Source organism: Pelophylax lessonae, assembly GCF_965119305.1.
Source record: "Pelophylax lessonae genome assembly, chromosome: 6".
Classification (NCBI taxonomy): Eukaryota; Metazoa; Chordata; class Amphibia; order Anura; family Ranidae; genus Pelophylax; species Pelophylax lessonae.
In genome coordinates, this window is record NC_138773.1 from 153,353,147 (window position 1) to 153,366,398 (window position 13,252).

General features: G+C 47.4%; 1 protein-coding gene across 1 annotated transcript in view; it reads left to right on the plus strand.

The window, feature by feature from the left end:
- Positions 1–13,252, plus strand: part of LOC309557698 (glutamate receptor ionotropic, NMDA 2A-like) — a gene marked incomplete at its 5' end in the record, with an annotated part of 88,727 nt that overhangs the window by 2,581 nt on the left and 72,894 nt on the right. The gene's annotated exons all lie outside the window — the stretch shown is intronic.

Sequence of the window (13,252 nt, forward strand, 5' to 3'; positions counted from 1 at the left end):
GCACCAGTAATGATTTGCACAGATTGTGTATTTATATGTTAATCAAATCGTTATAATTTGCACATTATTGTTTTATATGCTTTTTGCACAACAGGAGTAGTTTTTGCACATAGATTTTTTGCACATGTAGCACATGTCCCATTTTTGAATATAGACATTGGACATTATATACTGTATTTATTTTAAATAGAGTGTGGGGATATATATATATATATATATATATATATATATATATATATATATATATATATATATATTTACTTATAGCAATCAGATTGATATTAATTTCCTATTACTTTATGAAACATCTGCAGACTTAATATAGAAGTTAATATCTGGAGGTAACACAGAGCAGCGCCAACACCCACTTTCTTTTTGAATATACCTAAAGGGGGCAACCTTGCCTGGTTCCTTTATATGGTTTAATATTGCTTGAGATGTGGCCTGCCGCTGTCACATTCAACAATGGGGCTAAATACATGGTGGAAACAGGATAAAGAAAAGAGCCAGAAAAGCAAAATTTCTAGAGAACGAGTCTCAACCAGTGAAAACTCACATAATCGATGGCCTTCTCTGCATCAGGGAAGATAACAGGAAGGATTCTTTCTTGCGTGTTCCAGGACATACTTTCATATTTTGGAGGTTGCTGAATGCCCAGCTTGTGAAACCAGCTTGTGAGGGGTGTTTTAGGGTAGGCATGATCAAGGCCAGCCTTTTAGTAATAATCTTCTAATGTATTTCATAGTTGAAATTTAGCAAAAATATTGGGCAGTAGAAGCCTGGCTCTATAGGGTCTTTACCTTTTTTGGGAATTAATTTATTATAGGCTTGGAAGCCAGATGGAAGGTAGTGACCCCCCTCAAGGATTTCCTGATAGTCCAAAACTAGGGTCGGAGCAATCGTGTTGGAAGATAGTTTGTAAAGTTTTTGAAGGAAAGGTTTAGTGGGGGAATTCGGGGAATATATGTTGGAAAGAACCCACAGCTGGGATGACATTCTGAACAAAATAACGGGGTGGGAAACTACATGGCAGATGAGGTTTAATGTTGAAAAATGTAAAGTAATGCACTTGGGGGCCAGAAACCAGAAAGCAAGCTACTCACTAGGGGGGGAACCTCTGGGTGAGTCTAGGATGGAAAGGGACCTGGGGGTACTGGTAGACAACAGGCTTGGCAGTGGCATGCAATGCCAAGCCGCCGCAAGCAAAGCCAACAGAATACTGGGATGTATAAAAAAGGGGATTCACTCCAGAAATAAAGAGATTATTCTTCCACTCTACAAGACTCTGGTCCGGCCACATCTGAAGTATGCTGTCCAGTTCTGGGCACCGGTCCTCAGAAAGGATGTGCTGGAACTGGAGAAAGTCCAGAGAAGGGCAACAAAAATAATTAGGGGAATGGAGGACATCAGCTATGAGGAAAGACTACAAGCACTGAACCTATTCTCTCTGGAGAAGAGACGATTGAGGGGGGATATGATATCAATGTACAAATACTGTACTGGCGACCCTAGCATAAATAACAAACTATTCAGAGAGAGGAGATACAATAAGACACGTGGCCACTCACTAAAACTTGAGGAAAGGCGGTTTAACCTTAAAGTGCGTAAGGGGTTCTTCACTGTAAGAGCGGTAAGGATGTGGAATTCTCTTCCACAAGCAGTCGTATCAGCAGGGAGCATTGATAGTTTCAAAAAACTATTAGATGGGCACCTTAGAGACCACAACATACAGGGGTATACAATGTACAGGGGTATACAATATATATGGTTTTATATCTATATTCATGCTGTTTTTATACCTGCATATTGTTTTTATATAACAACGTATGAGATTGTGGGGATGTGGAATCATCCTACTGCCAATTTCGTCATTTGCTGACGAAACGCGTCAGCGCGTGGTCACTTAAATCACGCAGGAAGCCCGCGTCACACGCCGATCCCTCGAGGCTCGCAGCCAGGTACCGGGCTGCGGGCGTACTGGACGGGAGATATCGGTAGGACTGTCGGCTTACATTCTGTCATGCTTTATGATTTATGTCTTTTGTAAGTGCAACTATTGAAGGGGATATTGTTTGGGAATAAAGGCACATTTTTTGCTTGAATACGCTATGTTGCTCTATTATTCTCTATGCAAACGGTCCATATGTTGGTGAGGCGGTTTCAGTCCGATACCTTACGGTGGTCCCATTGAATTTGAATTTCGGAGGGTTGAAGGAGACTAAGGCGATCCCACAGGCTGATGTGTTTGGCGCATATGCAGATTTTATCTGGTAAGTGTTCCCACATAAGGGTGCACACAGCGGTGTGGTGGAGGTCTTTTTCTGGTTCCCTGCAAGGATACACCTTCTCCAGCAACCTTTCATATTTGGGACTGCATGCATGGACTTTCCCTCTATATTTTGATAATTATGTTCATTTATGGACTGTAGCGCTGCTAGTGTGTGAAGGAGTCTTTGAGCCTTTGGGCTTTGTGGATCTGTTTTTATGCACCTTATTTATTATTTTTGTTTATGTGTTTGTCACACTTTAAGTTGCTGCTTATTTACATAGGAGCTTAGCGCGGTTATCACCCACTTTTACTTATATACAATCCCATATACATGATCCTATACCCACAGTTGATCCAGAAAAAGGTGAAAAAGCCCCGTAAAACATGATCCAATTTGCTCCAGCAAGGGACAAACATTCCTTCCTGATCCTCCAAGAGGCAATAGGATATTCACAGGATCAACTCTAGCTATAAATGTTAGTACCCAGTTATATTATGTACATTTAGGAAAGAATCTAGGCTTTTTTTAAAGCAATCTACTAGGCTGTACAGAACCATCTCTGGAGGAACCTATTCCAAATTTTCACAGCTCTTACGATGAAGAAACCTTTCCATATTCGGGGATGACATCTCTTTTCCTCTAGATGTAAAGAGTGCCCACTTGTCCTCTATGATGATCTTAAAGTGAATAACTCAGCACCAAGTTAACTATACGGACCCCTATGTATTTGTACATGTTGATCATATCCCCCCTGTCAGGGTCCGGACTGGTAGCAGGAGCGGTGCAGGGAGTGGATCCGCTGTGTCAGTGAGGGATTGGCGTGGACCGTACCGGAGGATCGGTTCTAAGTAGTTACTGGTTTTCACCAGAGCCCGCCGCAAGGCGGGATGGGCTTGCTGCGGCGGTAACTACCAGGTCGTGTCCTCTGGTAGCGGCTCAACCTCACCGACTGCTGATATAGGCGTAGTACAAAAGGGACAGGCAGAGGCGTAGTCAGACGTAGCAAAGGTCAGGGCAGGCAGCACAGGTTCAGAGGCGATAGTCGTTAGCAAAGGGTTCGGCAACAGGCAAAGGATTACACAAATAACGCTTTCACTAAGGCAAAAAGGCAACAAAGATTCGGCAATGGCTGGAAGGGGCAGTTCACTTATATAGGAAACAGGAAACAGGTCATAGGAAACAGGTCACAGGAAACAGGTCACAGGAAACAGGTCACAGGAAACAGGAAACAGGTCACAGGAAACAGGAAGGGAGGTTTGGACCAGGCACCAATTACTGGTGCACAGGCCCCTTAAATTTCAAACGACCTGCGTGCGCGCGCCCTATGGTGCAGGGGCGCGCGCTCCGGGAACCATGTGAGCGGGGAGCGGAGGAGGGAGCCGGAGCGGGCACAGGTGAGTGGATCTGGAACGAACGCTGCGAGCGCTCCGGTCCAGAAGCAGGGACCGGAGCCCTCAGCGTTACAGTACCCCCCCCCCCTTTGGTCTCCCCCTCTTTTTGGTACCCAGAAACCTGAGGATGAGGTTACGGTCCAAGATATTCTCCTCTGGCTCCCAGGATCTCTCTTCAGGACCGCAGCCCTCCCAGTCCACCAAAAAATATCTTCTCCCCCTGACCAATTTAGAGGCCAATATCTCCTGAACGGAGAAGACATCCGAGGTACCGGATACAGGCGTGGGAGGAAGATTCTTGGGGGAAAAGCGATTAAAGACCGCAGGCTTGAGGAGGGAGACATGAAAACAGTTGGGAATTTTAAGGGAGGGAGGGAGATGGAGTTGGTAACACACAGGATTGATCCTCTTCTTGACCTTGTAGGGTCCCAAATAACGAGGACCAAGCTTGTAACTAGGAACCCTGAAGCGGACGTACTTGGAGGAGAGCCAAACTCTGTCCCCAGGAACCAGGACAGGAGGAGACCGACGTTTCTTGTCCGCTTGGATTTTCATGCGGGATGAGGCCTGTAAGAGGGACAGGCGCATCTCACGCCAGATGGCAGAAAAGTCTTGCACCAGGTCATCCACTGCAGGTACACCGGAGGAGGAGGATAACGGCAGAGGAGGCAGAGGATGACGACCGTAAACCACGAAGAAGGGAGACTTGTTGGTGGCGGAAGAGTCTTTGTGGTTATAGGAGAACTCCGCCCACGGGAGGAGGTCGACCCAATCGTCTTGACGGGAGGAAACGAAGTGGCGAAGGTAGTCGCCCAAGATTTGATTGACCCGCTCTACTTGTCCGTTGGTTTGGGGGTGGTATGAAGAAGAGAAATCCAGCTTGATTTTAAGCCGTCCACAGAGAGCCCTCCAGAACTTGGACACAAACTGGACTCCTCTATCGGAGACAATATGTGAAGGCAGGCCGTGTAACCGGAAGATGTGTCGGAGGAAATGCTTGGCCAACTGAGGTGCGGATGGTAAGGCTGGCAACGGGATGAAGTGCGCCATCTTCGAGAAGCGATCTACGACGACCCAAATTATCGTTTTCCCGTGAGATGGTGGTAGGTCCGTAACAAAGTCCATCGCGATATTGGACCAAGGGGTCTCTGGTATGGGAAGTGGCTGGAGAAAGCCGGCGGGTCTTTGGCGAGGGGTTTTGTCTCTGGCACATACAGAGCAGGACTGTACAAATTCAGAGATGTCCTTCTCCAAGGATGGCCACCAATATCTCCTGGAGATAAGTTGTAGAGTCTTTCGGACGCCAGGATGTCCTGCGAGAAGAGAAGAATGTCCCCACTTAAGAACCTTTAGGCGAAGACGGGGAGAAACATAGGTCTTTCCGGGAGGGAGGTTACGCAAGTCTATAGGTGCCACAGTGACCAGACATTCCGGGGGCACAATGTGCTGTGGCTTGACTTCCTCTCCTGTGACATCAGACGAACGAGAGAGGGCATCGGCCCTGAGGTTCTTGCTCGCTGGACGAAAGTGGATCCGGAAGTTAAATCTGGCAAAAAATAGAGACCAGCGAGCTTGGCGGGGATTTAGTCTCTGAGCAGACTGGAGGTAAGATAAATTTTTATGATCCGTGTAGATGTTCACGGGATGTACCGATCCTTCCAGTAAATGCCACCACTCTTCCAAGGCCAGCTTGATGGCGAGTAATTCTCTATCCCCAATAGAATAATTTCTTTCAGCGGGAGAGAAAGTCTTAGAGAAAAACCCGCAAGTAACCGACTTGCCTCTCGTAGTCTTTTGCATGAGCAAAGCACCAGCACCAACAGAGGAAGCGTCTACTTCCAGGTAGAACGGCTTAGTAGGATCCGGTCTGGACAGAACTGGGGCGGTGGCAAAGGCAGACTTAAGAGCGCTGAAGGCCTTCTCGGCCTGGGGCGGCCAAGATTTCGGGTTAGCCCCCTTCTTGGTTAGGGCTACAATTGGTGCCACAAGGGTGGAGTAATGCGGTATGAACTGTCTATAATAGTTTGCGAATCCGAGGAATCGCTGGATGGCCTTAAGGCCAGAGGGACGAGGCCAGTCCAGGATGGCAGACAGTTTGGCAGGATCCATTTGTAGTCCCTTGGCAGAAATGATGTAGCCCAGGAAGGGAAGGCTGGTACGGTCGAACAAACACTTTTCAAATTTAGCGTAGAGTCGGTTCTTTCTGAGACGGGAGAGTACTAAGCGGACATGAGCACGGTGTTGATCCAAGTTAGTAGAGAAGATGAGGATGTCATCCAAATAGACCACGACACAGGTATAGAGCAGGTCTCGGAAAATGTCGTTAACGAACTCCTGGAAGACCGCTGGAGCGTTACAGAGCCCGAAAGGCATGACTAAGTACTCAAAGTGCCCGTCTCGGGTGTTAAAAGCCGTCTTCCACTCGTCACCCTCTCGGATGCGAATAAGGTTATAGGCCCCTCTGACATCCAACTTGGTGAAGTACTTGGCGCCTTGTAACCGGTCAAAGAATTCCGTAATCAGGGGAAGAGGGTAACGGTTCTTTACAGTAATGCTGTTGAGACCCCGAAAGTCTATGCAAGGCCTAAGGGTACCGTCCTTCTTCGCAACAAAGAAGAATCCTGCTCCGGCAGGAGAAGAGGATTTCCTGATAAACCCTCTCTGCAGGTTCTCCTGGATATACTCTGACATGGCTAGAGTCTCTGGAGGGGAGAGAGGATAGATTCTTCCCCTAGGCGGCGTAGTGCCAGGTTGCAAGTCAATGGGGCAGTCATATGGCCTATGTGGAGGTAACACCTCCGCCTGTTTCTTGCAAAAAACGTCTGGAAAATCCGCATATGGTTCAGGCAGACCGGGAGGAGGAGAAATAACAGGTGCAGACTTGACTCGTACCGACTTGAGACATCTGCCGAAACAAGCCGAACCCCAGCTTCGAACCTCTCCGGAGGTCCAATCCAGAACGGGACAATGGCGCTGGAGCCAGGGCAGACCCAAGAGGAGTTCTGAGGTGCAATGGGGTAACACAAAAAACTCCAATCGCTCCAAATGCAGGACTCCGATGTCCATCTGGAGGGGTTCTGTACGGAACTGCACCATACCGTCGAGTCTCTCTCCATTAACTGTGGAGATGAAGATGGGCTTCAGTAAACGAACCACAGGGATGTGGAACTTGTTCACCAGCGAGGCGTCGATGAAGTTACCGGCTGAACCAGAATCCAGAAAGGCAGAGGCAGCAAAGGAGATCTTGGCTGACACGGAAATCCGCACGGGTACCGTAATGCGTGGAGAGGAGGTATTCACACCTAGCAACGCCTCTCCCACGTTGACTAGGTGCGAGCGTTTCCCTGACGCGGTGGACGGAGAGGACAGTCCTTTAGAAAGTGCTCAGTACTGGCACAGTACAAACAGAGGTTCTCGTCTCTACGGCGGTTCCTTTCTTGCGTGGTCAGGCGAGACCGATCCACCTGCATGGCTTCCTCGGCGGGAGGCCCAGAAGAGGGTTGCGGTGGAGGCTGGAAGATAGGCGCCAGACGAGGAAAGCGTCTGGGACGAGCACTTCCCTTTTCCTGTAGCAGTTCCTCTCGTCGCTCAGCAAAACGCAGGTCAATCCTGGTGGCCAAATGGATGAGGTCACTCAGGTTGGTAGGGACTTCTCGTGCGGCCAGGACGTCCTTTATGGCGCTGGACAAGCCTTTCTTAAAGGTAGCACAGAGCGCCTCGTTATTCCAGGAGAGTTCCGAAGTCAGGGTGCGGAAACGGATAGCATAGTCTCCGACAGAGGAACTCCCCTGGGACAAGTTCAATAACGCAGTCTCTGCTGAGGCAGCCCGGGCTGGCTCCTCAAAAACACTCCGGAATTCCACAAAGAAACTCTGGACACTGGCAGTGACAGGATCGTTGCGGTCCCAAAGTGGTGTAGCCCAGGCCAGGGCCTTCCCCGAAAGCAGGCTAACGACAAATGCCACCTTGGCTCGCTCCAAGGGGAACTGGTCAGCCGACATCTCCAGGTGAAGGGAGCATTGGGATAAGAATCCGCGGCACAACTTGGGATCACCGTCGTACTTGGCCGGCATGGACAGACGGACTCTAGAAGTGGCGGCGGCCACAGGCTGCGGTGGTGAAGCAGATGCAGGTGGTGGAGGCGGCTGCTGCTGTGCTGGAAGAAGCTGCTGCAGCATGGCGGTCAACTGTGCCAGCTGTTGACCTTGCTGAGCGATCTGCTGCGACTGCTGGGCCACAACTGTAGTAAGGTCTGCGATACTAGGCAGAGGCACATCAGCGGGATCCATGGCCGGATCTTACTGTCAGGGTCCGGACTGGTAGCAGGAGCGGTGCAGGGAGTGGATCCGCTGTGTCAGTGAGGGATTGGCGTGGACCGTACCGGAGGATCGGTTCTAAGTAGTTACTGGTTTTCACCAGAGCCCGCCGCAAGGCGGGATGGGCTTGCTGCGGCGGTAACTACCAGGTCGTGTCCTCTGGTAGCGGCTCAACCTCACCGACTGCTGATATAGGCGTAGTACAAAAGGGACAGGCAGAGGCGTAGTCAGACGTAGCAAAGGTCAGGGCAGGCAGCACAGGTTCAGAGGCGATAGTCGTTAGCAAAGGGTTCGGCAACAGGCAAAGGATTACACAAATAACGCTTTCACTAAGGCAAAAAGGCAACAAAGATCCGGCAATGGCTGGAAGGGGCAGTTCACTTATATAGGAAACAGGAAACAGGTCACAGGAAACAGGTCACAGGAAACAGGTCACAGGAAACAGGAAACAGGTCACAGGTCACAGGAAACAGGAAACAGGTCACAGGAAACAGGAAGGGAGGTTTGGACCAGGCACCAATTACTGGTGCACAGGCCCCTTAAATTTCAAACGACCTGCGCGCGCGCGCCCTATGGTGCAGGGGCGCGCGCTCCTGGAACCATGTGAGCGGGGAGCGGAGGAGGGAGCCGGAGCGGGCACAGGTGAGTGGATCTGGAACGAACGCTGCGAGCGCTCCGGTCCAGAAGCAGGGACCGGAGCCCTCAGCGTTACACCCCCTAATTTCCTATTCTCAAGAGAGAATAAATTCAGTTCCTCTAATCTATCCTTATAGCTGAGCTCCTCCATGCCTCTTATCAGTTTGGTTGTCTTTCTCTGCATTTTCTCCAGTTCCCCAATATTCTTTTTGAGAATTGCATATTGCAGATGAGGTCTTACAAAAGAATTGTACAGGGGCAAAATGATATTGCTCTCTCTGGAGTCCATACCTTTCCTAATACGAGAAAGGACTTGGAAACCAGAGTTTGACATTGCATGCCATTATTAAGCTTATGATCAACCAAAACCCTTTGATCCTTCTCCACCATTGATTCCCCCTGTTGTACTCCCCCTAGTATGTATGATGTATGCATATTCTTAGCCCCCAAGTGCATAACTTTACTCTGATTAACATTAAACCTCATTTGCCACATAGTCGTCCAATTAAACAGTGCATAGAGGTTGGCTTGTAAGTTGGAGACATCCTGAAAGGATGTTATTCCCCTGCATAGCTTGGTGTCATCTGCAATTCTGCAATCTGAAATTGTACTTTTAATCCAAAATCTTTATCATTTATAAAGACATTAAAAAGTAAGGGTCCTAATGGTCAGAGACAACAGGGCAGCTACAGCCTTTGCAATCCTTCCATATTGGTCATCAGGGAAAGCGTATTGCCACATCTGCAGCCTGTGCCATGTTTTCGGCCTCTCCTGTCTCCGTGCCATTGACCATGTTGGGAATGTGCATGGTAGGGAGTACAGGCACCGGATAGGTGGCAGGTGCCGCATCAAAGCCATTGTGAAAGAGGAATTGTTCCATGCTGTGCTCCCCGAGGATGCTTGGGAGAGGGGGATAAAGAAGCCGGTCGCCATCCATGGGCTAGAATGCTGATTTTTCTATGCTGATTGCTTTGAAGCCCCCGGGCCTTGCTCCCTCTACATGTGGCTCATGATGGGCTGTTCTAAATACACTTTACTATGCTACAGAGACTCCAGAAAGGTCCCCTTTATCTCTCTAAATGATGTGGTGTATAATTTGGGAACTGGAAGAATATTATGTTTATTTAATTCATGAATTTATATTATTATCCAAAGCGGCGTTTAAGCTACATAAGGCAAATGATCAAAGAAGAGAAATGTAATTTCTGTATTTTCATTGCTTGGACAGCTGACAAATAAATAGAGAATCATGGTCATGATCATGCATACAAAGGAGACCTGTTCTACTGGCTTTTTCTTGGCTGCATGCTGTCTTCTCAACACTCATTTGCAGTCCCATCCAGTTTAAGAAAGTAAATTAAAGCCCCAGCTTTTCTCCAGTTAATAAAAATTATATCTTATGTAATTTTGCAGCTTGATACTTAATGAATTGTTTTAAGACCCCTTTTTCTGGAATAAGGTACTTTTTTTCCATAAATTAAATAGGTGAGGCATATACATAACGTGGTATCTAGGAGAATAAGCCCAATAAATTTAGCCAACTGTTTTATTTAGTTTCACAATCAACCTTAAATACAACTTGCAATGACTGAAACATGAATGCTGCCATTGCTGAGCTCTGTTTATGAAAATTCCATTTGCCTTGGTGTCATTGTCTTTTTGCTTTAAAAGACAGCTCTGAGCAAAAATATTTACCGCCCCCCATACTGGATGTTTTTTTTCCTTATTGTGCAAAGCAAGATATACTTGTAGGCAGGTTAAAGTATATTGGAACTAGTAAGTTAGCGACTGTCTCAGGCTGGGGAAAGGGTTAATTTTAATAAGCTCAATTCCCAGGCTTTTTGGCACTAGCCAGACCACCTGTACTATAAAAAGGGGGAAGGCTGAGGTTCAGGGGCCTGGTTGGTTCTGTTTGTGGTATCAGGATTGCATAAGACCTAGGCTGCCACACTATTGTAGGAAAAGGACATTGTTCATATTAAACTGTTATGCCATACTTGTTATTAAGTGCACAGATGAGGTCTGCGCTAGGTGCATGGTGAGACCCTATTCTGTTACTGGGAGTGAGGTAACAGAGATATGCTGGACTAGCAGAGTGGGCTTAGGCTCAACGCATCCCTTCTAATGCAACTTACATCACATGAAAGTGTGTATTGGCATGGGACAGGCCGCTTTTCAGAGGAACTCTGTATTTTTATCTCGAAGTTGAGGAACTGCCTTATTGTTAGATTCTTCACATGACTGCAGTCTCTGCCTTGTCCCAGGCAATAATGAGCAAAAAAAAGATGCCCTCGTATACATGGACAAGTATGCCCTGCCCACATACTCACCATTTAGGACCCTTACTGGGATAACTTCTGGAAGCTGGAGACTGCTAATCCAGCACTGCAGATGTGCCCATTCCGACCGGTCCCCAAGTGTCCCTTCATGCTAACATTACCCTTTTTTTGGATTCTGGGAAGACCCCACTGCTGTACAGCCAATAGGAAGTGTCCACAACACTGACTGCATAGAAGAAGGACTCTATCTCCTGTAAACAGAACAGGGAAGTTAATATTTGCTCTGGATTGGGCTTTATTATTTTGCTTTATTAACCAGTACAGACAGAAAATCTACTGACTTTTCCATGATTCAGAAAAGCCAATGACTCAATGTAAAATTTAAAGGGTAACTCCACTTTCGTGGGGGAAAAAAATAGCAATTAAAAAAAAATAGTTTAGCATATACAATTGCGACACAAGTCATAGTGTATTTGAATGTTAATAAAAAATAACTTTTTATTTTCAATCTGCAAAACTGTCCTATTTGGTAAAATGCAATGCAATATGACTACCTGGAGGTTTTCTGTAAACAGAACGTGTACAGAACACTCCCCCCCCCCCCCCCCCAGAAACATAATTTCCTGCTCGTGTGATTGTCTCACTGATTTTCTCAGAAGTCTTCACTAAGATACAAGTCCGATTTGTGGCATCTCCTAAAACAAAAATGTAATTTTTGGGTGAGATACTTCCAATTGGAAATCACATCTAAAGGGATACAGACCCTGTAATTTTCCTCATTATAACCCTGCAGGTGCAGCAGCTGGTTGATAATTATGAAACCACTCCCATTAGTCTTACTCAGCATATGAGCACAGAGAAACAAACAGAGATTTCTTCAGAATAAAAAAAGGTAGGAAACTGCAACAACATTTGTTAAACTCCTTGCAATGTATACAGATCAACCAGAGGGGAATGTTTTTTTTCATCAACAAAAGTGGAGTTACTCTTTAAGGGAATAATATATTTAAATGGAGATCATCTCTTTAACGAAACAGGACACCCCTGACTGGGTACCTCCGTTGACAAATGCTCCTAGTGCTTCCTGAGGGCTCCAAGCACTCCACCAGACACCGTAACCACTTCAGACCCCACAAAACCGCCACAGCTTTGTTAGGGTCTCGCCGTCTCCTACCCACCCTGGACCTCCGACAAGGCTCCAGGTTCCCGTAGGTGACCCTCTCTTTCCCCAGAGAGTGCAGCAGAGCAAGCTCTTGCACAAGCTCTGACAACAGCTTAGTGATTTTCTAAGAGAGTATGGAAGACCATAGCAATCCCTTGTAGCATTTTCCCCCAATAAGAGACAAGACTCTAGATTGAGGGTGAAGTAACTCTAGAACAACTTTATTGAACAAGAAACAGACTTATATACAGTTTTCACCCACAAGGTTACCGCCCAGGTGGACCTTGTTGAAGACTGGACATGACATTCACAATCCAATAGGAAACAGAGTTTTACACTCCCATACAGTGTACACAAAAATATACAATGTGGGACAACCCCCCCTCCCCCTTAGCATCCAATCCACATACCTATATACATCCCATAATAAGTTTCTCTTAAGGCAGACAGACAGAACAATGTGAGGTCATTAACACTTAACAATGAGACCTTCAATCGGTCTGTGCCTGAGTTAGTCAGATAACAAGTCCCAAAGAGTCCATCCATCATGGCAGCTTCCTTGACAAAGTTCCACATAGTTTGTAAGTTTGTCTTGACAAGGCTCATGGAGCTCTCATAGCTTATCAGTCTGTGAAAGTCTGATTTGGGCAGGCCAGACTGGGCTTCTTGGGCACCCTGTGTCCCTAAGAGATACAGGGTGACTTAGACATAAGAGGAGCATAGTAGGCTGAGAGAGGAACTTTCCAACCTCTCTAAGGTAGGCTGTGTTCCACAGCCCTCCCAATGTCTGCACCCACCCAGTACCCCAAACAAATTGTCAGGAAAACAGTGTTACTCACCCAGCCAACCTCTGCCTCTCTCGCAGAACATACCCACTGCTGGGTATAATTGTGGACTGGCCCTTCTCCTGGGAGTCCTTTCAGCTGCTGGAGAGAAGACAGGGTGGTGGGGCTCCCTTCGTTGGGCTGTTGGGGATCAGGGCAGACTGTCCAGCATCCCTGGGGTGTACAAGTGAAGACTGTAGCTTTTGCGGGGGCTGGGCAGAGGTTGATAGCTGCCCTGTTTCCAGATTTTCTGCTGGGTTGGGGTTGGCAAATACTACCCCCAGGACCTGGTTGGGGGTCTGCTGTAGAGAGGAGAGATCGCTTACCTCCTCCTCCGGGTATTCCTGTGGGGTAGGTTGGGGATGTGGACCGGC